This window comes from Choloepus didactylus, chromosome 21 (genome assembly GCF_015220235.1).
Source record: "Choloepus didactylus isolate mChoDid1 chromosome 21, mChoDid1.pri, whole genome shotgun sequence".
Taxonomy (NCBI): Eukaryota; Metazoa; Chordata; class Mammalia; order Pilosa; family Megalonychidae; genus Choloepus; species Choloepus didactylus.
The window spans coordinates 51,158,170-51,185,225 of record NC_051327.1 but is presented as its reverse complement, the minus strand read 5'-3'; the positions used below and the strand labels follow the sequence as shown (position 1 = coordinate 51,185,225).

Below are 27,056 nucleotides of genomic sequence, written 5' to 3'. Positions count from 1 at the left end.
TTTAACCTCTTATGCATTTGTGACGCCATGCTAATGTGAGATAAGGCCAATTGGGAATGGAAATGTGGCAGCATACCTGTATCTCATTTTTTTTCTGTAATTTTTATCATTGCTACTTTTTTTTTTTTTTTTTTTTTGTTTTTGTTTTTGTTTTTTTTGTTTTATACTTTCTGTATTTTCTGCAATGAACATACACTTATAAAAACAGAAAAATAACACCAATCAAAAGCTTTACCAAAAACCAAAGGCTTTTGAAAGGTCACAGTTTACCTGAGACCTTTGTTATACGATTGCTCTCAGTATATTGAAAACAGTGTTACTGCAGCTACTATATGACAAAGTTGCATAAAATAACAAGAATATACTCTCATATTGTCCCATGTCAGTTTAAGGAAATTGTGCTATTTGTTAATTCATTTCATTTGATTACTTTTCATTATGCCAACAAGTCTCCAAAGGCCACCAGCTACAAAGTTATACAATTACTTTTCCATATTTTGTTCAGGAACACAAAAATGAAATAAAAAGAAATGTTGAAGTGAATTTGAAAATAGCCCTTTGGCATCTTTGTTGGGTGTCTCATCCCCCCCCCCCCAAAGGTGACAGTTAAGGATCAGGAAGTACAGTGGCAGAGGAGAAAGATGAAAACAGAACATGTAAAAAGCAGAAATACATTTTTGCTAAATTTCATTTTCAAAGTTCTGAATTTTTTTAAAAAGTTTTGTACAAAAAAAAGATGTGAATACTTTTCATTCCACGTTTATCAACTTTAGCCAAAGCCTTCTGAGCTGCAGTCACTTTGCTACTTTTCTTTCCGGTCTTCAAATCTTTAGTGTTAAATTTAGTGTAATCTTCTTTTGCTTCCACAGACTCATCTCATAACTTTATTTTCTTTGATGGAGGGTTTGGAAATGAAGGCAAAGGTTCTGGAAGCTTTAAGTATTTAGATAAGTTTTCACTTAATTCTTTAGAAATGTATTCAGATATCAGACCATGGGCATAACAAATATAATCCTCTTATCTCTGGACACCTGGTCACCAGCTAAAAAGTAGCTGACTGTACCTGGGCTCCAGCATTGATGTTACTGGCTTTTAACACGCTGTAGTCTGATTAACCTTTTTTTTCCAGCCACTTTAATGACTTCTCTTTGTTATATTTGTAATGTCTCTTGCCGTCTGTTTCTTTTTCCTCTGTCACATGGTGAAGTAACTTCTCGAGTTCAGGAAATTGCAGCAACAAGACGCAATTCTGAAATACATCATCCTCCGCCACTTGATCTAGTGGCTGAAACTTTTCCTCTTTATCAGCATTTCTGAGATAGTGGGGAACCAGAAATAAGGGATCCTTTGGCGTGGCAAAGTGGAAATGTCCTTCTGATTGAACGGATTGATTTGTAAACCAAGAGTGGTGTTTTCCTTGAAAACTTTTATTTCAGACAGCTGCTGCAGACACATATTGAACAAATACATGGCTCCTTCCCCAAAGAAGTTCAAAAGCAGGCTAATGTCTGCAAAATTGGTTAACTGCCATTTTATAAACATTAGCCTGCTTTTGAACTTCCCTGGAGCATCTTTCAAACATTCTGGGAGCAGGAAAAGGTACTGGTGGGCACCCCTGCCATCTGCTACACCTCGCGCTGCTCCTGGGGCCCTGGGCACCCACGTCCTGGCTTGGGAGCCACCAGTGGCGGGAAAAGGGCCTACTCCGGGTGCTGAGGGGGCGGCGCGCAGCTGCGCTCTCACCTGGGTTTTGAATTTTTTCTAAAAATCAGTTGTATTGATCTATATTCATGTACCATACAGTCATCCACAGTGTACAATCAGTTGTTCACAGTACCATCATATTGTTATGATTTCATAACAATTTCTAAACATTTTCATTACTCCAAAAAAAGATAAAAATAAGAAAAAAATTAAAGTAAAAAAGAGCACCTAAAAATTCCATCCCCCCATCCCACCCTATTTTTCATTTAATTTTTGTCCCCATTTTTCTACTCATCTGTCCATACAGTGGATAATGGTAGTGGGAGCCACAAGGTTTTCACAATCACACAGTCATACCATGTAAGCTATATAGTTATACAATAATCTTCAATAATCAAGGATATTGGTTTGCAGTTGGACCGTTTCAGGTATTTCCTTCTAGCTATTTCAATACACTAAAAACTAAAAAGGGATATCTATATAGCACTTAAGAATTACCTCCAGAGTGGAATAACCTCCAGAGTGACCTCTCGACTCTATTTGCAATCTCTCAGCCCCTGAAACTTTACTTTGTTTCATTTCACTTCCCCCTTTTGGTCAAGAAGATTCTCTCAATCCCATGATGTTGGGTTCAGATTCATCCCCAGGAGTCATGTCCCACGTTGCTAGGGAGATTTATACCCCTGGGAGTCACGTCCCACGTAGGGGGAAAGGCAGTGAGTTCACCTGCCAAGTGGGCTTAGAGAGAGAGGCCACATCTGAGAAGCAAAGAAGTTCTCTGGGGGAGACTCTTAGGCACAATTATAGGTAGGCTTAGCCTCTTCTTTGCAGTAACAAGCTTCACAAGGGCGTGCCCCAAGATCAAGGGCTCATCCTACCAAATTGTTAGTCCTCAACTTTTTTTTTTTTTTTTTTTTTTAATCATCATTTTATTGAGATATATTCACATACCACGCAGTCATACAAAACAAATTGTACTTTCGATTGTTTACAGTACCATTACATAGTTGTACATTCATCACCTAAATCAATCCCTGACACCTTCATTAGCACACACACAAAAATAACAAGAATAATAATTAGAGTGAAAAAGAGCAATTGAAGTAAAAAAGAACACTAGGTACCTTTGTCTGTTTGTTTGCTTCCCCTACTTTTCTACACATCGATCCATAAACTAGACAAAGTGGAGTTTGGTCCTTATGGCATTCCCAATCCCACTGTCACCCCCTCATAAGCTACATTTTTATACAACTGTCTTCGAGATTCATGGGTTCTGGGTTGTAGTTTAATAGTTTCAGGTATCCACCACCAGCTACCCCAATTCTTTAGAACTTAAAAAAGGTTGTCTAAAGTGTGCGTAAGAGTGCCCACCAGAGTGATCTCTCGGCTCGTTTTGGAATCTCTCTGCCACTGAAGCTTATTTCATTTCCTTTCACATCCCCCTTTTGGTCAAGAAGATGTTCTCCATCCCACGATGCCGGGTCTACATTCCTCCCCGGGAGTCATATTCCACGTTGCCAGGGAGATTCACTTCCCTGGGTGTCTGATCCCACGTAGGGGGGAGGGCAGTGATTTCACCTTTCAAGTTGGCTTAGCCAGAGAGAGAGGGCCACATCTGAGCAACAAAGAGGCATTCAGGAGGAGACTCTTAGGCACAAATACAGGGAGGCCTAGCCTCTCCTTTGCAGCAACCGTCTTCCCAAGGGTAAAACTTATGGTAGAGGGCTCAACCCATCAAACCACCAGTCCCCCATGTCCGTGGTCATGCCAGCAACCATGGAGGTGGGGTAGGCGAATACCCCTGCATTCTCCACAGGCTCCTCAAGGGGGCACTACATCGTTTTTTTTTTTTTTTTTTTTCCTTGTTTGTCTTTTTTCTTTTTTTTTTTTTTTAACTTTCCCTTCTTTTTTCAAATCAACTGTATGAAAAAAAAAGTTAAAAAGAAAACAAACATACAATAAAAGAACATTTCAAAGAGACCATAGCAAGGGAGTAAGAAAAAGACAACTAACCTAAGATAACTGCTTAACTTCCAACATGTTCCTACTTTACCCCAAGAAAGTTACATACTATAGCAACATTTCAGTGAACTTGTTCCTACTACATCCATCAGAAATTAACAGACCATAGTCATTTCTGGGCATCCCCAGAACGTTAAATAGCTTATCTGTTCTTCTTGGATTATTGTTCCCCCTTCCTTAATTGCTCTCTACTGCTAGTTCCCCTACATTCTACATTATAAACCATTTGTTTTACATTTTTCAAAGTTCACATTAGTGGTAGCATATAATATTTCTCTTTTTGTGCCTGGCTTATTTCGCTCAGCATTATGTCTTCAAGGTTCATCCATGTTGTCATATGTTTCACCAGATCGTTCCTTCTTACTGCCGCGTAGTATTCCATCGTGTGTATATACCACATTTTATTTATCCACTCATCTGTTGATGGACATTTGGGTTGTTTCCATCTCTTGGCAATTGTGAATAATGCTGCTATGAACATTGGCGTGCAGATATCTGTTCGTGTCACTGCTTTCCGATCTTCCGGGTATATCCCGAGAAGTGCAATCGCTGGATCGAATGGTAGCTCTATATCTAGTTTTCTAAGGAACTGCCAGACTAACTTCCAGAGTGGCTGAACCATTACGCAGTCCCACCAACAATGAATAAGAGTTCCAATTTCTCCACATCCCCTCCAGCATTTGTAGTTTCCTGTTTGTTTAATGGCAGCCATTCTAACCGGTGTTAGATGGTATCTCATTGTGGTCTTAATTTGCATCTCTCTAATAGCTAGTGAAGCTGAACATTTTTTCATGTGTTTCTTGGCCATTTGTATTTCCTCTTCAGAGAACTGTCTTTTCATATCTTTTGCCCATTTTATAATTGGGCTGTCTGTACTATTGTCATTGAGTTGTAGGATTTCTTTGTATATGCAAGATATCAGTCTTTTGTCAGATACATGGTTTCCAAAAATTTTTTCCCATTGAGTTGGCTGCCTCTTTACCTTTTTGAGAAATTCCTTTGAGGTGCAGAAACTTCTAAGCTTGAGGAGTTCCCATTTATCTATTTTCTCTTTTGTTGCTTGTGCTTTGGGTGTAAAGTCTAGGAAGTGGCCTCCTAATACAAGGTCTTGAAGATGTTTTCCTACATTATCTTCTAGGAGTTTAATGGTACTTTCTTTTATATTGAGATCTTTGGTCCATTTTGAGTTAATTTTTGTGTAGGGGGTGAGGTAGGGGTCCTCTTTCATTCTTTTGGATATGGATATCCAACTCTCCCAGCCCCATTTGTTGAAAAGACCATTATGGCTCAGTTCGGTGACTTTGGGGGCCTTATCAAAGATCAGTCGGCCATAGATCTGAGGGTCTATCTCTGAATTCTCAATTCGATTCCATTGATCTATATGTCTATCTTTGTGCCAGTACCATGCTGTTTTGGCAACTGTGGCTTTATAATAAGCTTCAAAGTCAGGGAGTGTAAGTCCTCCCACTTCGTTTTTCTTTTTTAAAGTGTCTTTAGCAATTCGAGGCATCTTCCCTTTCCAAATAAATTTGATAACTAGCTTTTCCAAGTCTGCAAAGTAGGTTGTTGGAATTTTGATTGGGATTGCATTGAATCTGTAGATGAGTTTGGGTAGAATTGACATCTTAATGACATTTAGCCTTCCTATCCATGAACATGGAATATTTTTCCATCTTTTAAGGTCCCCTTCTATTTCTTTTAGTAGAGTTATGTAGTTTTTCTTTGTATAGGTCTTTTACATCTTTGGTTAAGTTTATTCCTAGGTACTTGATTTTTTAGTTGCTATTGAAAATGGTATCTTTTTCTTGAGTGTCTCTTCAGTTTGTTCATTTCTAGCATATAGAAACATTACTGACTTATGTGCATTAATCTTGTATCCCGCTACTTTGCTAAATTTGTTTATTAGCTCTAGTAGGTGTATCGTTGATTTCTCAGGGTTTTCTAGATATAAGATCATATCATCTGCAAACAATGACAGTTTTACTTCTTCTTTTCCAATTTGGATGCCTTTTATTTCTTTGTCTTGCCGGATTGCCCTGGCTAGCACTTCCAGCACAATGTTGAATAACAGTGGTGACAGCGGGCATCCTTGTCTTGTTCCTGATCTTAGAGGGAAGGCTTTCAGTCTCTCACCATTGAGTACTATGCTGGCTGTGGGTTTTTCATATATGCTCTTTATCATGTTGAGGAAGTTTCCTTCAATTCCTACCTTTTGAAGTGTTTTTGTCAAAAACGGATGTTGGATTTTGTCAAATGCTTTTTCAGCATCTATTGAGATGATCAATTGATTTTTCCCTTTCGAGTTTTTAATGTGTTGTAATACATTGATTGTTTTTCTTATGTTGAACCATCCTTGCATGCCTGGAATGAACCCCACTTGGTCATGGTGTATGATTTTTTTAATGTGTCTTTGGATTCGATTTGCAAGTATTTTGTTGAGGATTTTTGCATCTATATTCATTAGGGAGATTGGCCGGTAGTTTTCCTTTTTTGTAGCATCTTTGCCTGGTTTTGGTATTAGATTGATGTTAGCTTCATAAAATGAATTAGGTAGTGTTCCATTTTTTTCAATGTTTTGAAAGAGTTTGAGTAAGATTGGTGTCAGTTCTTTCTGGAAAGTTTTGTAGAATTCCCCTGTGAAGCCATCTGGCCCTGGGCATTTATTTGTGGGAAGATTTTTGATGACTGATTGGATCTCTTTGCTTGTGATGGGTTGGTTGAGGTCTTCTATTTCTTCTCTGGTCAGTCTAGGTTGTTCATATGTTTCCAGGAAATTGTCCATTTCTTCTACATTATCCAGTTTGTTGCCATACAGTTGTTCATAATATCCTCTTATAATTTTTTTAATTTCTTCAGGATCTGCAGTTATGTCACCTTTTTCATTCATTATTTTGTTTATATGAGTCTTCTCTCTTTTTGATTTTGTCAGTCTAGCTAGGGGCTTGTCAATCTTGTTGATCTTCTCAAAGAACCAACTTTTGGTGATATTTATCCTTTCTATTGTTTTTTTGTTCTCTATTTCATTTATTTCTGCTTTAATCCTTGTTATTTCTTTTCTTGTACTTGGTTTAGGATTGGTTTGCTGTTCATTTTCTAGCTTCTTCAGTTGATCCATTAGTTCTTTGATTTTGGCTCTTTCTTCCTTTTTAATATATGCGTTTAGTGCTATAAATTTCCCCCTTAGCACTGCTTTTGCTGCATCCCATAGGTTTTGGTATGTTGTGTTCTCATTTTCATTCGTCTCTATATATTTAGCAATTTCTCTTGCTATTTCTTCTTTAACCCACTGATTGTTTAGGAGTGTGTTGTTTAACCTCCAGGTATTTGTGAATTTTCTAAGTCTCTGATGGTTATTGACTTCTAATTGTATTCCATTGTGGTCAGAGAATGTGCTTTGAATAATTTCAATCTTTTTAAATTTATTGAGGCTTGTTTTATGTCCCAGCATATGATCTATTCTGGAGAAAGTTCCGTGAGCACTAGAAAAGTATGTGTATCCTGTTGATTTGGGATGTAATGTCCTGTAGATGTCTGTTAAATCTAATTCATTTATCAGATTGTTTAGGTTTTCAATTTCCTTATTGGTCTTCTGTCTGGTTGATCTATCTATAGGAGAGAGTGATGTGTTGAAGTCTCCCACAATTATTGTGGAAACATCAATTGCTTCCTTTAGTTTTGCCAATGTTTCTCTCATGTATTTTGTGGCACCTTGATTGGGTGCATAGACATTTACGATTGTTATTTCTTCTTGCTGAATTGCCCCTTTTATTAGTATGTAGTGGCCTTCTTTGTCTCTCAAAACATCCCTGCATTTGAAGTCTATTTTATCTGAGATTAATATTGCTACACCTGCTTTCTTTTGGCTGTAGCTTGCATGAAATATTTTTTTCCATCCTTTCACTTTCAGTTTCTTTGTGTCCCTGTGTCTAAGATGAGTCTCTTGTATGCAACATATTGATGGTTCATTTTTTTTGATCCATTCTGCGAATCTATATCTTTTAATTGGGGAGTTTAATCCATTTACATTCAACGTTAAAACCGTGAAGGCGTTTCTTGAATCGGCCATCTTATCCTTTGGATTATGTTTGCCATATTTTTCCCTCTCTCTATTAATATCCTTTATTGTACCCATACCGAATCTCTTTAGTACTGAACCTTTCTCCAAGTCTCTCTGTCCTGTCTTTGTTTCTCTGTCTGTAGGGCTCCCTTTAGTATGTCCAGTAGGGCAGGTCTCTTGTTAGCAAATTCTCTCAGCATTTCTTTGTCTGTGAAAAATTTAAGCTCTCCCTCAAATTTGAAGGAGAGCTTTGCTGGATAAAGTATTCTTGGCTGGAAATTCCTCTCACTCAGAATTTTAAATATATCGTGCCACTGCCTTCTCGCCTCCATGGTGGCTGCTGAGTAGTCACTACTTAGTCTTATGCTGTTTCCTTTGTATGTGGTGAATTGCTTTTCTCTTGCTGCTTTCAGAACTTGCTCCTTCTCTTCTATGTTTGACACTGTGATCAGTATATGTCTCGGAGTGGGTTTTTTTGGATTTATTCTATTTGGAGTTCGCTGAGCATTTATGATTTGTGTATTTATGTTGTTTAGAAGATTTGGGAAGTTTTCCCCAACAATTTCTTTGAATACTCTTCCTAGACCTTTACCCTTTTCTTCCCCTTCTGGGACACCAATGAGTCTTATATTCGGACGTTTCATATTATCTATCATATCCCTGAGGTCCATTTCGAGTTTTTCAATTTTTTTCCCCATTCTTTCTTTTATGTTTTCATTTTCCATTCTGTCATCTTCCAGGTCACTGATTCGTTGTTCAACTTCCTCTAGTCCTGTACTATGAGTGTCCAGAATCTTTTTAATTTGGTCAACAGTTTCTTTAATTTCCATAAGATCATCCATTTTTTTATTTAGTCTTGCAATGTCTTCTTTATGCTCTTCTAGGGTCTTCTTGATTTCCTTCATATCCCGTACTAGGGTCTCATTGTTCATCTTTAGTTCTTTGAGTAGCTGCTCTAGGTGTGTCTCTTCTGGTCTTTTGATTTGGGTGCTTGGGCTTGGGTTATCCATATCGTCTGGTTTTTTCATATGCTTTATAATTTTCTGTTGTTTTTGGCCTCGTGGCATTTGCTGACCTTGATAGGGTTCTTTTAGGGTTTGTAGACCAGTTGAAGTCCTTATCTCTAATTTATCAGATCTACAGCTTCGTGGAGTACACTTTCTCTAACTAACCAGCAGGTGGCGTCCACGAGCCACCTGTTCTCCACAAGCCAGATCTCCCCTGCTTAGCCTTTTTGGTGAGTGGGGGGAGTGAGTCTTGTGGGGCCCAATTGGTGTCCCAAGCTTGCGTGTGTAGTTGGTGTTGCCTGCCCTGTATGTGGGGCGTGTTTCTGGGCAGTCGGGGAGGGGGGGTGGCCCTAACAATCAAATCTCCCTGATGATCCTAGAGTTTTAAAGCTACTGCAATAGTCTAATCCTTCAGTTCAGTCCTGCCACAGTTTGTCTCTGCCACTGACCCACAAGTCTTTGGTATTGGCGTATGGCTCCTGAGACTTGCAAGTGGGCCCCTCTTCCAGGCTGTGCACCCCGGGTCCTCTGTTGAGGGATGACTGTGCTATGTCGCAGGTGAGTGCCGTCCCCCCAGGGCAGTTCTGGGCTGCTGGGCTGTGTTGGGAGGCTCCCAGTCTGCTCAAATGATGGCTGAATGGGGCTCTGTTAATTCACACTGCTCCCCCTTCCCAGCTCTGGGACATTCAGCTGAGGTTGCAGGGAAGGCTAATGTCCACGCCCATTTTTGTGGTGTGTGCCTGTTATTTGAAGCACTTCCGTCACACTGGGTTGTCTGGGGCAGCTCTGGGCTATGGGGCTGGCGATGGGCAGGAGTGTTTCCTGTCCACCAGGATGGTGGCTGTGAGCGGACACCCCCCTTTTCTTGGGAAGTTGTGTTGTTTAGTGAATTTTCTCAGCCACTGGATTATTGCCTTTTGTCTCAGAGCTCTCTTAGTTCTGCTCTTGACTTGACGTGCCCAAATTTCAATTCTTTGAAGCTTTCTGTATTGAGCTTCTTAGAGTAATTGTTTTAGAAAAAGCAAAAAGGATTTAAAAAAAAAAAAAAAAAAAAAAAAAAAAAAAAAAAAAAAAACGGCCCTCCTCAGAGATCTAATGGGTTATTGAAATGCTAATAGACAAAGCAACCAGGGCCATTAAGGAAAAGTGCCCAGGGCAGAGAGATCAGCCTTGCTTCGGGATTTGCATATGCGCCTCAAGGCCTGATCTCCGCCCTTCCCCTTTCTGTGTTCACCAGAACTCCAAAAATCCTCTGCTTTTATTTTGGAGTTTTTCGTGTTGTTTTTTTTCTATGCCTGTCTCCTCTCTGCTGGGCTGGCTGCTCTCAGAGTCTCTGGTGTCTGGCCTCAGTCTATCTATGGTTGGAGTTTGAATCAGTAGAATGAGTTTCCGGTAAGAGCAGCCACTGCAATTCTCCCTTCTCCTTCCTGGAGCTGACAGCCCCTCCTCCCCCGGGACTGAGCCTGGCAGGGAGGGGTGCGGGTCCCCTGGCCGCAAAAACTTACAGATTTCGCTGATCTCAGCAGTTCCACGTTTTCATGAGTGTTGTATGAAGTATGCCCAAAGACAGATTGCTCTGTGGTGTCCAGTCCACGCAGTTCCTGGCTTTTTACCTACTTTCCTGGAGGAGTAACTAAAACATACAGCTCACCAGTCTGCCATCTTGCCCCGCCTCCTTATCATTGCTACTTAAAGGAGTTTTCCGAAATTTTGTAGGAGCAGTGTTTCTCAAGTCTGGTTTCACATGAAAATCACCTGTATTACTGTTTTTAAAATACTGATGCCTAATTTCATAAACAAAGTTTGAGAGAAGATAACTATAGTATAAAAATACATAATTGCAACATGTAAAGAAGGATTAGCATTCATTATAAAGAATAACCACTGTTTGAAAAAAAAGCCCCATGAAAAACTGGGCAAAAGATAGATAACCAGGCAGTTCAAAGAAGAAATATGAATATCATATGAAAAGGGCATTTAGCCTCAGTAATAATCAGATGATGAAATTCCATTTCACTCCCACCAAGTTGACAAAAATGTAAAAGTCTAACAATATTGAGTGTTGGCAAGAATACGAAAAAAAAGGGAATGTTCATACACAAATAGTGGATGTGAACTTGACATAACCATTGTGAGGAATAATCTGAGGGTATCTAGTCAAATTGTAAACGTATGTATGTGGTATAGCAGAGTCCCACTTCTGGGAGAGCATTCTCTCTCCCATCCCCCCAAGGTATTGCATGTATATACAAGGAGGATGTTCATTGCAGCCACTGTTTTTAGTAGTAGGAAATTGAAAACAACCTAAGTTTCCATCAGGAGGCGAATGGATGAATAAAATGTAAAATGAATGTCCTGGATCAACATGGCAAGAGCTCAAGAAATGTAATGTTGAGTTAAAAAAAAAAAAAAAATCAAGTTGTGGAATAGTATACACAAATGTGTAAATTCAACCCCCCAAAATACTACAATTTCATGATTACAGACATACATTTCAAAAATATTTTTAAATGAATCAGGACCACACTAAATTCTTGAGAGTGGGTATCTTAGAGGAGCAGAGGAGGGGAGTGAGATGCATGGTTTTAGGATGGTGATGCTCAAAATCATACTGGAGTTAAGGAGCTAGTGGGAGGTAAAGGCATGTGGAACATAGAGGAAGATTATACTTTCAAATATTTGGGATGAGTGACACAAGGTAAAGGTTTAAAGATTAGAGGGGAAGGTAGGGTCAAGGAAGTGTTATTTTAAAGAATAAATCGAAGGCCAAGAATCAATGACTAAAGAGTAAAGAAATTACTACATAGGGAAATCATTGCTAGAAAAAGAACAAGGTCCTCAAGGAGAGAGAAGGGAGCATATAGAGCATGGACTGAGGTTAACTAGACTTGGAGGGAAGAGAAGGACCCATTTTTCTGAGGAGAGGAAGAGGGGTAGGGATAAGACACAAATTCAGAAGAGCTTTGGTAGAGATGGAGGGGAGGGAAGTGTAGGAAGTTAAGAACTGTTGATCATTCTAACACAGTTTAAGTTAGTGTGGTGATTGCTATTATCTTTACATTTTGAAGTTCTTGTCTACCTGTTTAGACTAGAACCATCCACCATGCTGTCATTATTAGGATTTACATACCTCCTGAACCCACATGTTAGGGATGGCTCTAATTGACCCAGCGCAGTCACTCCAACTTTATTTTCTGTCTTTTATTTCGCTGGGTACTCAGAGAGCAAGGTGAATGAACTGCAAAGAATAGTTATACCTCGTTTTCCCTTTGGGCATACCCTAATATGGTTCACAGATTATGGTGTTCTTTTTTTAGCAGAGAAGTCTGTTGTTCAAGGGCACCAGAGATTTTCTTGGGGCATATAGTATTCAGTTTGTGTTAGGGAGTGAGATTGGTAGTAGATTGGGTAAAGAGGATACCTACTGAAAAGCACAGAGCCCTCTCAGGATGTGGAGAGCATGAGAACTGAACTCATCCTGGGTTCAAATCTAACCTCAGCTGCTGACTCGTTATTTAATGGGGCAGGTTGTTTTTTTTTTTTAAACCTCTTTGAACCAGTTTCTTCATTTATAAACTGGGAATAAAAACTACCTACCTCACAAGATGGTTTTGAAGATTAAGTGAAGTAAAGCATGACTGAAAACAGTTGAGCAGAAACTGGCACATAATAACATGCTCTAAATGTAAGTCACATCTGAATCCAACTACAGTTGCAGTAACCAGCTGTTTCAGCAAATGAGAGGAAAGATCAGGGAAATAAACAGTTATAAGCTGGGCTAGTTCTTGAGAGGGAAGTTTGCTGCATTTTTGGAAATCTACAAAATGGATGAAAAATAATTGACTTAATTCGAATTATGAGTTTAATTCTTTCTGGTTTCATTTGTTTTGTATATTTTCTGTATTTTCCTTTATGGTCTGTCTTTTCTTTGTTTTTTTTTTCATATGTATTTTTAATATTACTAATGGCTCCCTTTTTAAAAATATATTTTTATTTTTTTAACTTTTCGTTCATAATTACAAAAAAGCTGCAAGAATGGTACAAAGAATTCGCATATAGGTTTCTTCACCTCCCTTCCCCAGATCTTAATATCCTACATAATAATCCTGCATTAAAAAAAAATTCTGTATTAGAAAAAAACTGTATTTCTCTATCAATCTATTACTTTGATGAGGTTTTTCACTTTTCTATTTACTGTTTCTAACCATTTCTGTTGATATAATGTAGAATTTTAGACTTAGATTATTGTTAATTTTTAAAATCTTTTGAATGCTTTTCTTCATGATTTTCAGATCATTTTGCAACGTATATGACTTAATTCTCTTTATCTGGATTCAGTGCCCTCTGTTTCTTTGTACCATGATTCAGTTGGGACCATGTTGAGTTTAAGATATCTGGGGACCAATGCTCCAGGGAGCTTTTTTTTTTTTTTTTTAATTAAATTCAGTTTTATTGAAATACATTCACACACCATACAATCATCCATGATATACAATCCACTGTCCACAGTATGATAACATAGTTATGCGTTCATCACCACAATCTATCTCTGAACATTTTCCTTACATCAGAAAGAACCAGAACAAGAATAAAAAATAAAAGTGAAAAAAGAACACCCAAATCATCCCCCCATCCCACCCCATTTGTCCTTTAGTTTTTATCCCCATTCCTCCACTCATCCATACACTAGATAAAGGGGGTGTGATCCACAAGGTCTTCACAATCACACTGTCACCCCTTGTAATCTACATTCTTATATAATTGTCTTCAGGAGTCCAGACTGCTGGGTTGGAGTTTGGTAGTTTCAGGTATTTACTTCTAGCTATTCCAATACATTAAAGCCTAAGAGGTGTTATCTATATAGTGCATAAGAATGTCCACCAGAGTGACCTCTCGACTCCATTTGGAATCTCTCAGCCACTGAAACTATTTCGTCTCATTTTGCATCCCCCTTTTGGTCAAGAAGATACTCTCAGTCCCATGATGCTGGGTCCACATTCATCCCTGGGAGTCTTACTCTGCGTTGCCAGGGAGATTTACACCCCTGGGAGTTGGGTCCCATGTCGGGGGGAGGGGGCAGCGAGTTCACCTGTTGAGATGGCTCAGTTAGAGTGAGAGAGGGCCACATCTGAGCAACAAAGAGGTACTCAGGGGGAGACTCTTAGGCACCATTACATACAACTTTAGACTCTCCTTTGTGGTAATGAGCTTCATAAGGGCAAGTCCCTTGCTCGAGGGCTCAGCACATCAAACCACCAGTCCCAGTGTTTGTGACAACATCAACACCAGTCCAGGTGAGGATGTCCAACACATCCGCACCTTCCCCCAGATTCTTGGGGCTGGGGAGGGGGAGGCTGTAAATATGTTTTTTATTATCTGCCCAAATTACTCTAGGATGTGTCACTATTTCACTCCAGCCTATACTAACCTACCGTATCTCACTTCCTATTCAAAGTTCCATGCAACTGTGGTGTTTGAACAAATCGACTGTAGAGTTGTACCGTTTAGAAAATTTAGATCCTGTACCAAATAGGTATCTGTTCCCTTGGTCTCATATGAAAGTTGAAGTTTTAAAACGCAATCAGTTTCAACCTTTTTCCTTTGGCCTGGCCTGCCTGCCCTGGTCTTAACCAGACCTGCTTCATTCATATCACTAATTGAAGTCTGCGCTCTTTTTCAGCTTTTTTTTTTTTTTTTGACAGTGGCTGTATGCACTAATAATGACATTCTTATCTGCCGAGCTCGAGCTCTGAGTTTCAGGTGTCTCAGAGATATGCGTTGTTCCAGAGACCAATCAGGTTATATGCTTAGGGGATCAGCATCTCAAAGTTTAGAGATAGGCCTTACAATTCAGGGATAGAGTTAACTGCTGTAAGAGCTTACAATCTAGGGACTATTACAATTATTGTGTCCACGTTAGGCTATGTTCTAAGATTCAATTCTGAGTTTACACATTGTAGTTCGTCCATATTGGTGAGGCATCATCCCTCTCACCATGTTTTCTCCAACACTTTTACTCCTATATATATATTTTCCTACAATTTTATAGAGTTATATTCACATACCATACATTTATCCACAGTGTACAATCAGTTGTTCATGGTATCATCATAAAGTTGTACATTTATCACCACAGTCAGCACTTGAACGTACTGATTGCTACAAGAAAAATTGTTTGTTTTTTTTTTAGCAATAAGAAAAAATGATAAAAAAAAAAAAAAATAACATGTCATACAATACAATATACTACTAAGGACAGCAAATAACACCACTACCAAGAATCCCATATTACTCCCCTATATCCCCCTCTCATATACATTTAGCATTGGCATATTGCCTTTGTTACATTTAATGGAGGTATATTACAATGTTACTGTTGACCATAGACTCCAGTTTGCTTTGATTATGTTTTTTCCTGAATACCATCCCTTTTTCAAATTTCTACATGGTTGACATTCATTTGCTTTCCCGCATGCAAAAACATTTTTATATTTGTATATTTAGTAACAGTCATTGGCCACTCCAGTTTTTGCCACATTATACAGTCCCAGTCTTTATCATCTATCTTTACCTCTGGTGTCATACATTCTCCTATCCCACCTCTTTCAGCTTTACTCACAGACATCTTTGTTCAGTGTACTTACAATACCGTGCTACCATCACACAGTATTATGCTATCTATTTCTGGATCTATGCAATCAATCCTAAACATTCTGTAGTCCTTCAGCATCAAATGACTGATCTCTGCCCTCTTTCTATCTCCTGGTCGCTTGTGTTGTCAGCTTTTAACTCCCAAAGTTTGTTCATTAATATCTGTTCATATTAGTGAGACCATACAGAATCTGTCCTTTTGTTTCTGGCTAACTTCACTAAACATAATGTCCTCAAGGTTCAACCACATTATTACATGATCCATGTCTTTGTTCTGTCTTACAGCTGCATGATATTCCATCATGTGTATATACCACAGTTTGTTTATCCACTCGTCCTTTGATGGACATTTGGGCTGTTTCCATCTCTTGGCAATTGTGAATAATGCTGCAATAAACATTGGTTCACAAATGTCTGTTTGTGTCTTAAGTTTCAGTTCCTCTGAGTATATACCTAGCAATGGAATAGCTGGATCATATGGCAAATCTATATTTAGCTTCCTGAGGAACCTCCATACTGTCTTCCAGAGTGGTTGCACCATTCTGCATTCCCACCAACAATGAATAAGTGTGCCTCTTTCTCCACATCCTCTCCAGCACTTGTCATTTTCTGTTTTTTGGATAATGGCCATTCTGGTAGGTGGGAGATGCTATCTCATTGTGGTTTTGATTTGCATTTCCTTAATAGCCAGTGAAGTAGAGCATTTTTTCATATGCTTTTGAGCCATTTGTATTTCCTCTTCAGAAAAATGTCTGTTCATGTCTTTTGCCCATTTTTTAATTGGATTGTTTGTCTTTCTGTTATTGAGATGCAGGATTCCTTTATATATTCGGGATATTAAACCCTTATCTGATATGTGGTTTCCAAATATCATCTCCCATTGTGTAGGTTGCCTTTTTACTTTTCTGACAAAGTCCTTTGATGTATAAAAGTGTTTAATTTTGAGGAGATCCCATTTGTCTATTTGTTCTTTGGTTGCTTGTGCCTTGGGTGTGAGTTCTAAGAAACCACCTCCTTTCACAAGATCTTTAAGATATTGCCCTACATTTTCTTCTAAGAGTCTTATGGTCTTGGTGCTAATGTTTAGGTCTTTGATCAACTTTGAGTTAATTTGGGTATAAGGTGTGAGACGGACATCTTCTTTCATTTTTTTGGAAATGGATATCCAGTTCTCCAAACACCATTTATTGAACAGGCTTCTCTTTCCCAGTTGCTTCGGCTTCACTGCCTTATCAAAGATCAGTTGTCCATAGATGTAAGGGTCTACTTCTGAACACTCAATTCGATTCCATTGATCAGTATATCTGTCTTATGCCAGTACCATGCTGTTTTGAGCACTGTAGCTTTGTAATATGCTTCAAAGTCAGGTAGTGTGAGACCTCCCACTTCATTCCTTTTTCTCAAGACATTTTTGGCTATTCGGGGCATCTTACCCTTCCAAATAAATTTAGTTATTGGTTTTTCTATTTCTGTAAAGTAAGTTTTTGGGATTTGAATTGGTATTGCATTGAATCTGTAAATCAATTTAGGTAAAATTGCCATCTTAACTATATTTAGTCTTCCAATCCATGACCATGGTATGTTCTTCCATTTTTTCAGGTCTTGTTCAATTTCTTTTAGCAGTTTCTTATAGTTTTCTATGTAAAGGTCTTTTGTGTCCTTGGTTAAGTTTATTCCTAAATACTTGATTCTTTTGGTTGCTATTGTAAATGGGATTTTTTTTCTTGATTTCCTCCTCTTGTTGCACATTACTTGTGTATAGGAACACTACAGATTTTTGCGTGTTGATCTTGTAGCCTGCTACTTTGCTGTATTCATTGACTAGTTCTAGTAGCTTTGCTGTAGATTTTTCTGGATTACCTACATATGGAATCATGTCATCAGCAAATAGTGAAAGTTTTACTTCTTCCTCTCCAATTTGGATGCCTTTTATTTCTTTTTCTTGCCTAATTGCTCTAGCTAGAACTTCCAGCACAATGTTGAATAGCAATGGTGATAGTGGGCATCCCTGTCTTGTTCCTGATCTTAGAGGAAAAGCTTTCAGTCTCTCCCCATTGAGTGTGATGTTAGCTGTGGGTTTTTCATATATTGCCTTTATCATATTGAAAAAGTTCCCTTCTATTCCTATCCTTTGAAGTGTTTTCATCAGGAAAGGATGTTGAATTTTGGCAAATGCCTTTTCTGCATCAATCAAGATGATCATGTGGTTCTTCTGCTTTGATTTATTGATGTGGTGTATTACATTAATTGATTTTCTTGTGTTGAACCAGCCTTGCATACCTGGAATAAATCCCACCTGGTCGTGGTGTATAATTCTTTTAATGTGCTGCTGGATTTGATTTGTGAGTATTTTGTTGAGGATTTTTGCATCTATATTCATTAAAGAAATTGGTCTATAATTTTCTTTTTTTGTAGTATCTTTGCCTGGTTTTGGTATTAGGGTGATGATGGCTTCATAGAAAGAGTTAGGTAGCTTTCCCTCTTCTTCAATTTTTTTGAAGAGATTGAGCAGGATTGGTACTAATTCGTTCTTGAATGCTTGGTAGAATTCACATGTGAAACCATCTGGTCCTGGGCTTTTCCTTTTTGGGAGCTTTTTGATGACTGACTCAATCTCTTTACTTGTGATTGGTTTGTTGAGGTCATCTATTTCTTCTTGAGTTAATGTTGGTTGTTTATGCTTCTCTAGGAAGTTGTCCATTTCATCTAAGTTGTGTAGTTTATTAGCATATAGTTGCTCATAGTATCTTCTCATTATCTCCTTAATTTCTGCAGGGTCGGTAGTTATATTTCCTTTCCCATTTCTGATTGCATTTATTTGCATCTGCTCTCTCTTTTTTTTTTTGTTAGCCTAGCCAGTGGTCCATCTACTTTATTGATTTTCTCAAAGAACCAACTTCTGGTTTTGTTGATTCTCTCTATTGTTTTCCTGTTCTCAATTGCATTTATTTCTGCTCTAATCTTTGTTATTTCTTCCCTTCTGCTTGCTTTGGGGTTAGTTTGCTGTTCTTTCTCTAATTCCTCCAGGTGAGCAGTTAACTCTTCAATTTTTGCTCTCTCTTCTCTTTTAATATAGGCATTTAGGGCAATAAATTTCCCTCTCAGCACCGCCTTTGCTGCATCCCATAAGTTTTGATAAGTTGTGTTTTCATTGTCATTTGCCTCGAGGTATTTACTAATTTCTCTTGTAATTTCTTCCTTTACCCACTGGTTTTCTAAGAGGGTGTTGTTTAGCCTCCATATGTTTGTGAATTTTATGACCTTCTGCCTTTTATTTATTTCCAACTTCATTCCATTGTGGTCTGAGAAAGTGTTTTGTATAATATCAATATTTTTAAATTTGTTGAGACTTGCTTTGTGACCCAACATGTGGTCTATCCTAGAGAATGTTCCATGAGCACTTGAGAAAAAAATGTATTCTGCTGTTGTTGGATGTAGTGTTCTATAAATGTCTGTCAAGTCTAGTTCATTTATCATACAATTCAACATCTCTGTTTCTTTAGTGATCCTCTGTCTACATGTTCTATCCATTGATGAGAGTGGTGTATTGAAGTCTCCAACTATTATTGTAGCGGTATCTATTTCTCCTTTCAGTGATCGCAGTGTTTGCCTCATGAATTTTGGGGCATTCTGGTTTGGTGCATAAATATTTATGACTGTTACGTTTTCTTGATGAATTGACCCTTTTATTAATACATAGTGTCCTTCTTTGTCTCTTTTAATTGTTTCACTTTTGAAGTCTAACTTGTCTGATATTAATATAGCTACTCCTGCTTTTTTCTGGTTGTTGTTTGCATGAAATATCTTTTTCCAACCTTTCACTTTCAGTCTATGTTTTTCCTTGTGTCTAAAGTGAGTTTCTTGTAGACAGCATATAGATGGGTCCTGTTTTTTAATCCATTCTGCCAGTCTGTGTCTTTTTATTGGGGAGTTTAATCCATTTACATTTAGTGTAATTACTGTAAGGGCAGTACTTTCTACTACCATTTTGTTTTTTGGAATTTATATGTCATATCTTATTTTTTCCTCCCCTTTTACCTTTCCTGATAATCTTCATTTCTGCACTCTTCTCCAACTCACTCTCTCCTGTCTTTTCCTATCAGCCTGTAGCACTCCCTTTAGTATTTCTTGTAGTGCCAGTCTCTTATTCACAAGTTCTCTCAGTGTCTGTTTGTCTGAAAATGTTTTAATCTCTCCCTCATTTTTGAAGGAAGTTTTGCTGGATATAGAATTCTTGGTTGGCAGTTTTTCTCTTTCAGTATCTTAAATATATCATGCCACTGTCTTTTTGCATCCATGGTTTCTGCAGAGAAATCTGTACATAGTCTTATTGACCTTCCCTTGTATGTGATGGATTGCTTTTCTCTTGCTGCTTTCAGAATCCTCTGTCTTTGACATTGGACAGTCTGACCAGTAAGTGTCTTGGAGTAGGTCTATTGGGATCTATTCTATTTGGGGTACGTTGTACTTCTTGAATCTCTAATTTTCTGTCTTTTATAAGAATTGGGAAATTTTCAGTGAATATGTCTTCTATTACTCTTTCTGCCTCTTTTCCCCTCTCTTTTCCTTCTGGGATACCCATAACACGTATATTTGCGCGTTTCATGTTGTCACTCAGCTCCCTAAGACCCTGCTCATATTTTTCCATTTTTTTCACCATCTGTTCTTTTGTGTGTATGAATTCGAATGACCTGTCTTCCAGTTCACTGATCCTTTCTTCTTCCTGTTCAAATCTACTGTTGTGTCCCTCCATTGTGTTTTTCATCTCCTCCATTGTGGCCTTCATTCCCATGAGTTCTGCCATTTGTTTTTTTAAGTTTATGTATTCTTCTTTATGGTCAGACAGTGTCTTCTTTATATCCTTCAGCTCTTTTCCTATATCTTCCTTCATTTCATCAAATTTATTTAGCATTAGTTGCCTCCACTCCTGTGTCTCAGCTGAGCTATTAGTTTGTTCCTTTGGCTGGTCCATGTTTTCATGTTTCCTGGTATGGCTTGTTATCTTAAGTAGTCTAGGCATCAGATTTTCTTGATTAGTTTATTTTAGAGCTTGTTTTCTGTCTTTTACCTAGTGGTTTTCTTGTTGGTTGGCTTTGTTCTCTGGCCTCTGTTATTCAGTTCAACTTATTCTAGACCTCTAACTTAGGTTCTATTTAGTTGATCAGAATTTTTCCCCTCTTGTTTTTTCTGTTTCTTGCTCTGCCTCTATGTAACCTTTTTGTGAGTGGGTCTCCTCAGATATGGTCGACCCTAGTCAGATTTTCCCAGTCTAGTGAGTCCCAGGTCTCATTGGGAGGGTATGGAGTTTTCCTGAGAATGAGACCCTCCTATGAGGCCTTTAGAATTGGTGCTTTTCCTCTCCTGTCCAGCAGGTGGCGCTGGCCAGCCTGCAGCTCCCCCACTAGTGTAAGGAGGTATGGAGCCTTTAGTTCTCCTGGTGACTCTGATCCTGTCAGGGGCGTGGCTGACTGAAGCCAGAATCTGAATTCCAGCCCCTGGGGTTTGAATTCCCAGAAGGAGGACTGCCAGTTGAGCTGGACCTCCCTCCACTCTCCCAGTCCTCAGAACTCCAGTTGTCTCTCAGGGGCACTATTCCCTTCTCCTCTCTCCTCTTTGGGGCCTCTCCAGGTAGATTCCTTGGTCAGCCTGAGTTGCCAATTAAAGACGGGGGTAGAGGCCTTCAGTAGTGAATACGGAATTCAAAGACACTGTGGGTACTCTGTCTCCCCCAAGCCCAGCCTAGTCCCTCAACCTGGGCTTTCCGATAGAAAATAACCACATGTATTACTTTTAAATTTAAAAAAAAACATAAGTAGAAAGAAATCAAGAAAAAGAATAAAGGAAAAAAAAAAAAAAAGAGTCTCTTTTAAAAGTCTTTCCCCAGCCTGGAAGTTTTGTCAGTGTCAGAATAGAGCATTTAAAGATATGCTTTGGGCTATTGTCTGATAATTACTCTCCAAAGGCTTCGGTTCCACCCCTGCCGGGGGCTATTGAAATGCAAAAAGATAAGGGATCAGTGAGAAGCCAGAAGGGACAAAATGTAGGGGAAAAAAAATGGCTTTTTTGGAGTCTGGGAATGGGTGCCCGCTTTTACGTGCCCCCACTTCTCGGAGTCCAGCCCTTCTTTAGCACCCCAGCTCCCAAAGTTAGTTAATTAATTTGTTAATTAATTCTGCAGTTGAGGCTGGGTTGAGCCTCCCTTCTTGCCCTCAGCAGATTGCTGTTTTTTGGTCCCCCCCCCCCCTTTCAGGGAGCCAGCAGCAAGACAGTCTGTGATGTCTAGGTGGGGAGGGGCACCAGACCCCTGGTCCGGGGAACTTACAATGTTCACTGCGATCTCAGCTTTTCCTTCAATTCCAAGCTTGTGTCCAATGTGTGACTGGTTACTGGAGACCCCGAAAACACTGTTTCATATAGTTCTTGGGTAATTGCCAGTTGCTCTAGGGGAGAGACGAAATTCTGCTCCTCACCACTCCACCATCTTGCCCCGCCTCTCCAGGGAGCTTTTGGTTATATATTTTTAAGTGACTTTTGAATTATATAACATTTCAGTTTAAATAATAATAATGAAATCCAGATGAGCAAGACAGGTGGATAGTTTATTACCGTCAGGGCAAGCAAACATTTAGTTGTAGGCAGCTTGTTCTTTTCATAGTGAGCGTGCTATGCGTATTGTTGGGAACTTTCAAAAGAAACAAATACATCTATATTCTATATCTGTATTCATATATGTATACAGTGCACATTATATATACACTTATTTACATATTTATTTATCCACTTGCTGAACAAATAGTTGATAATCTATTCAATATAGAGTCATGAGCAAAAACACCTTACATTACAGTGAGAAAAAGAGACATTAAATAGCTAATTACAATGGACTCTTTAGTTACTCTTGGAATCCCTGCTTTGAAGTGTAAGGGAACATGTCATTTGAGTCTGAGACCATGGATAACTTTCATGTCAATAAATACAATTCTGAAACATACTTATAAGCTGCCTAGAAGTTCATTGTGTGGGCATCCTATGTTCCTTTTATATATATATATTCTATTGAGATTGTTCAGATACCATACAACTATCCAAAGATCAAAGTGTACAATCAGTTGCCCATGGTATCATCATACAGGTGTGCATCCATCAACACAATTAATTTTTTTTCAATTATTAGAACATTTTCATTACTCCAGAAAAGAAATAAAGACAAAAAAAAGGAAACTCAGATCCTCCCATATCCCTAACCATGCCCCCCTCCATTATTGATTCATAGTTTTAGTATAGTACATTTGTTACTGTTGATGAAAGAATGTTAAAATACTACTAACTGTAGTATATAGTTTGCAATAGGTGTATATTTTTTCCCTATATGCTTCTCTATTATTAACTTCTAGTTATAGTGTCATACAATTGTTCTAGTTCATGAGAGAGATTTCCAATGTTTATATAGTTAATCACCAACATTGTCCACCACAAGATTCACTGTTTTATATATTCCCATCTTTTAACCTCCAACTTTTCTTCTGGTGACATGTGTGACTCCGAGCTTACCCCTTCCACCACCTTCAAACACCTTTCAGCACTGTTAGTTATTCTCACAACATGTTACCATAACCCCTTTCCATTTCCAAACATTTAAGTTCACCCTAGTTGAACATTCTGCTCATAATAAGCAACCACTCCCCATTCTTTAGCCTCATTCTATATCCTGGTAACTTATATTTCATGCGTATGAGTTTACATGTTATAATTAGTTCATATCAGTGAGACCCTGCAATATTTGCCTTTATGTGTCTGTCTTTTTTCACTCAATATAGTGCCCTCAAGGTTTCTTCATCAGCACATTTCTTTTAAGATGGTTTTATTCACATACCATACATTCTGTCCTAAGTAAACAATTGTTGGTTCCCTGTATAGTCACATATTTATGTATTCAGGACCATCGCCACTATCTTTATAAGGACATCTCCATTTCTTCCACAAAGATGGAGGGAGGGTCAAAGAGGCAGAGAGGCAAAAGAAAAAGAAAAGAAAAAGAGAAAACAAACAAACAAAAAAACAAAACTTGATAGCTAGAAAGCAACCAAAAGGAAAGATATTATTAACCTAAAGTAGAATAAAGAGTCAGACAATATCACCAATGCCAGGAGTCCCATATCCTTCCCCTATTCCCCACCCCTCCCATATGCATTTAGCTTTGGTATATTGCCTTTGTTATATTAAAGGAAGCATAATACAATGTTTCTATTAATTATAGTCTCTAGTTTGCATTGACTGTTTCCAAACCTCTCACTCCTATCTTTTCCTTTCTGTCTGCAGTGCTTCCTTTAGTGTTTCCTGTAGAGCAAGTATCTTGTTCACAAACTGTCATTGTCTGTTTGTCAGAGAATATTTTAAGCTCTCCCTCATATTTGAAGGATAGTTGTGCTGGATATAGGATTCTTGGTTGGTGGTTTTTCTCTTTCAGTATCTTAAATATATCACCCCACTTCCTTCTTGCCTCCATGGTTTCTATTGAGAAATCTGCACATATTCTTATCAAGCTTCCTTTGTATGTGATGGATCACTTTTCTCTTGCTGCTTTCAGGATTCTCTCTTTGTCTTTGACCTAGATAATCTGATTATTAAGTGTCTTGGCATAGGCGTATTCAGATCTATTCTGTTTGAGGTACGCTGCACTTCTTGGATCTGTAATTTTATGTCTTCCGTAAGAGATGGGAAATTTTCATTGATTATTTCCTCTATTATTGCTTCTGCCCCTTTTCCCTTCCCTTCTCCTTCTGTGACACCAATGACATGTACATTCTTGCTGTTTGTTTTGTCCTTAAGTTCCCAGAGACGTTGCTTGTATTTTTCCATACTTTTCTATATCAGTTCTTTTGTGTATAGGCTTTCAGGTGCCTTGTTCTCCAGTTCCTGAGTGTTTTCTTCTGCCTCTTGAGATCTGCTGTTGTATGTTTCCATTGTGTCTTATATCTCTTGTGGTGTGCCTTTCATTTCCATAGATTCTGCCAGTTGGTTTTTTGAACTTTCAATTTCTACCTTATGTATGCCCAATTTTTTCATTATACAGTTCAGCTCTTTTGCCATATCTTCCCTAAACTTTTCGAATTGACTTATTAGTTGTTTCAATTCCTGTATCTCAATTGAATTGTAAGTTCGTTCCTTTGACTGGGCCATAACTCCATTTTTCTTAGTATAGGTTGCAGTTTTTTGTTGTCTAGGCATGGTTTCCTTGGTTACCCCAATCAGGTTTTCTCAGACCAGAATGGGCTCAGGTCCCAGAAAGAAGAAAGATTCAGTATCCGGTTTCCCTGAGAGTGTGTCTTAGAAGATTGGTGCACCCTGTGATGCCTCAGGTCAGGTGGCACCTGACAGCAGGTGCTTTTCTGCCCAGGAGGTGGTGCCTGACAGCCTGTTATTCCAGACTGGTGTAAGGAAGTGTGACCCATGGCTGTTTTCTCGCAGGCTCTGGGGTCTGGTTCTGAATGAAAGGCAGGTAATAGATCTGGGCCCCACCCCTTTCCTCTTAGAGAATATAGACCCCCTAGGGAGAGGTCATTAGCATTTCAGTGGTCTCTCTCTGCCTGTGCTACCTCCACCCTTGTCTGGGTCAGAGCACTGGGAGGTGAAAATGGCTGAGGCTTTCTCCACTGAGCCAAAACAGGGACAGAAAGTCCCCTTCAGGTCTAGTCCATGGTGACCCTCCAGTTCTCCAAGGTCAGTCGTCACCCAAAGCCTCTGTCTGCTTGTTGGGGGTTCGTAGCTCGTAGTGAGCAGTTCACACTTGCTAATTAAAACCCCAGTTGGAGCTCAGCTGAGCTGTATAGGAGAGAGCTTCTCTCTAGCACCACAAGGCTTTGCAGCTTGGGCTGTGGGGAGAGGGGTCTCCTGGCTTGGATCCGCAGTTTTTACTTAGATTTTATGCTGTGATCTCGGGCATTCCTCCCAATTCAGGTTGGTGTATGATGAGTGGATGGTCACGTTTGTCTTCCTGCAGTTATTTGGATTATTTACTGGTTGTTCCTGGTTTTTTATTAGTTGTTCCAGGGGAACTAACTAGCTTCCACTCCTCTCTATGTCACCATCTTAGATCTTTCATCCTATGTTCTTTTAACCAATTTCTTGTTGGGCATTTTGATTTCATGCAATTTATGTATTCTGAGATCTTCCTCCAATAAAAACAAACACACTGAATTGGATACTTCAAAAGGCAAATTTTATGAGATATATATATATATATATATATAAAAGAAAAAACACAGGAAAAAAGGAAAAACAGACAAAAAATAATCCACTTGCTTTGTGGGAGAAAGAACAGCCAGCCATGAAGATCATCAGTCTTTAAGGATGAAGAGTAAGAGGATCCAGCAAAGGAGTCTGGAAAGGGGCAGTAAATGAATGAGGAATAAACCTTTAGAATAGAATTCTAGAGGCAGAGAGAAGAGAGTTTTTCTCTCAGGCTTCACAGTCCTGTCACCATTGACCCTGTCCCAGACTAGTCAAGGTAGAGAAAGGTGAAGAAAATTTCTCCTCCTTCCTATATCCCCACCTCCTGAATTTTGGGGTAAGGTGAAGAATAGTCCAAGAAGCCAAAAAGGAACAGTGCCCAGTTGGCTTGCATAGTTTGGGGGATCCCAGTGTTCCCTTTCAAATTTTAAGGCTTTTGGATAGTTTCCACAGTTGTTTGTGGCTTTTCCTATTTTACAATTTGTTGATTACTTTGAATCTGGTAAATTAAATTGCATATTGACTAACAATGGAATTTCTTGATGTCTGTTCCTGTTTTCAATTCTTGGAGGTGAGAGCTTATATAAGAAGACTTAAATTCTATTGAGTGAATATCAGTATTTCTACATTGTATCAGTCAGCATTTGATGTGTAGAAAATCATTCCAGACTCAGTGTCTTAAGGCAACTCCTAATTTAGTTGCTCAGGATTCTTTGGCAAATTTGCAATTTGGGCTGGGCTTAGCTAGGTGGTTCTGCTGGGAGCCAGGTTTAGCTGATGTCGTCTGACACTTACTCATGTCTATGGACAGTGAGCAGGTCAGCTGTTGGCTGACTGACTGTTGGCTGGGATACCTCATTCTCATCCACAGGGTATCTCATTCTGTAGCAGGCTTGCTTGGGCTCATTCACATAGTGTTCTTAGGGTTGCAAGTACAGCAGTAGAGCAAGTGCCAATGTGAAAGTGCTTGCATCATGTTTGCTATTGCTTATATCATGTTTGCTACTGCCCAAACCAAGTCATATGACTTATCCAGATTCCAGGAGTAGGGAAACCGACACTCCGCTCTTAGTTGGCAAGATATGCCGTGTCACATTGCCACAGTGTGGATACAGGGCAGGGGAGAATTTATAGCCACTTTTACAATTATCACACTCATCAAAGGTTTTCGTAAGCCAGACAAATCATTGCTCATTGCTCACCTTTTGCAGTGTAAAACTTTGGGTCATGATATTACATATGTATTACTGCATTAATTGATGATGCGCTTGCATGGTTCTTCTTGTTTTCCTGGAGTATGAAATACCCTGCCAATACTGGTCAATGTGTGTACAATTAGAAGGTCTCAATTTGAAGAAAATTTGAGTCTCTTTTTCTTCTCTAAA

At 38.8% G+C, this 27,056-nt stretch overlaps 1 protein-coding gene and 1 pseudogene across 1 annotated transcript in view; one reads left to right on the top strand and one right to left on the bottom strand.

Moving 5' to 3' along the window:
* Positions 1–27,056, top strand: part of LCMT1 (leucine carboxyl methyltransferase 1) — a 67,139-nt gene that overhangs the window by 32,086 nt on the left and 7,997 nt on the right. The gene's annotated exons all lie outside the window — the stretch shown is intronic.
* Positions 598–26,900, bottom strand: LOC119518020 (annotated as a pseudogene).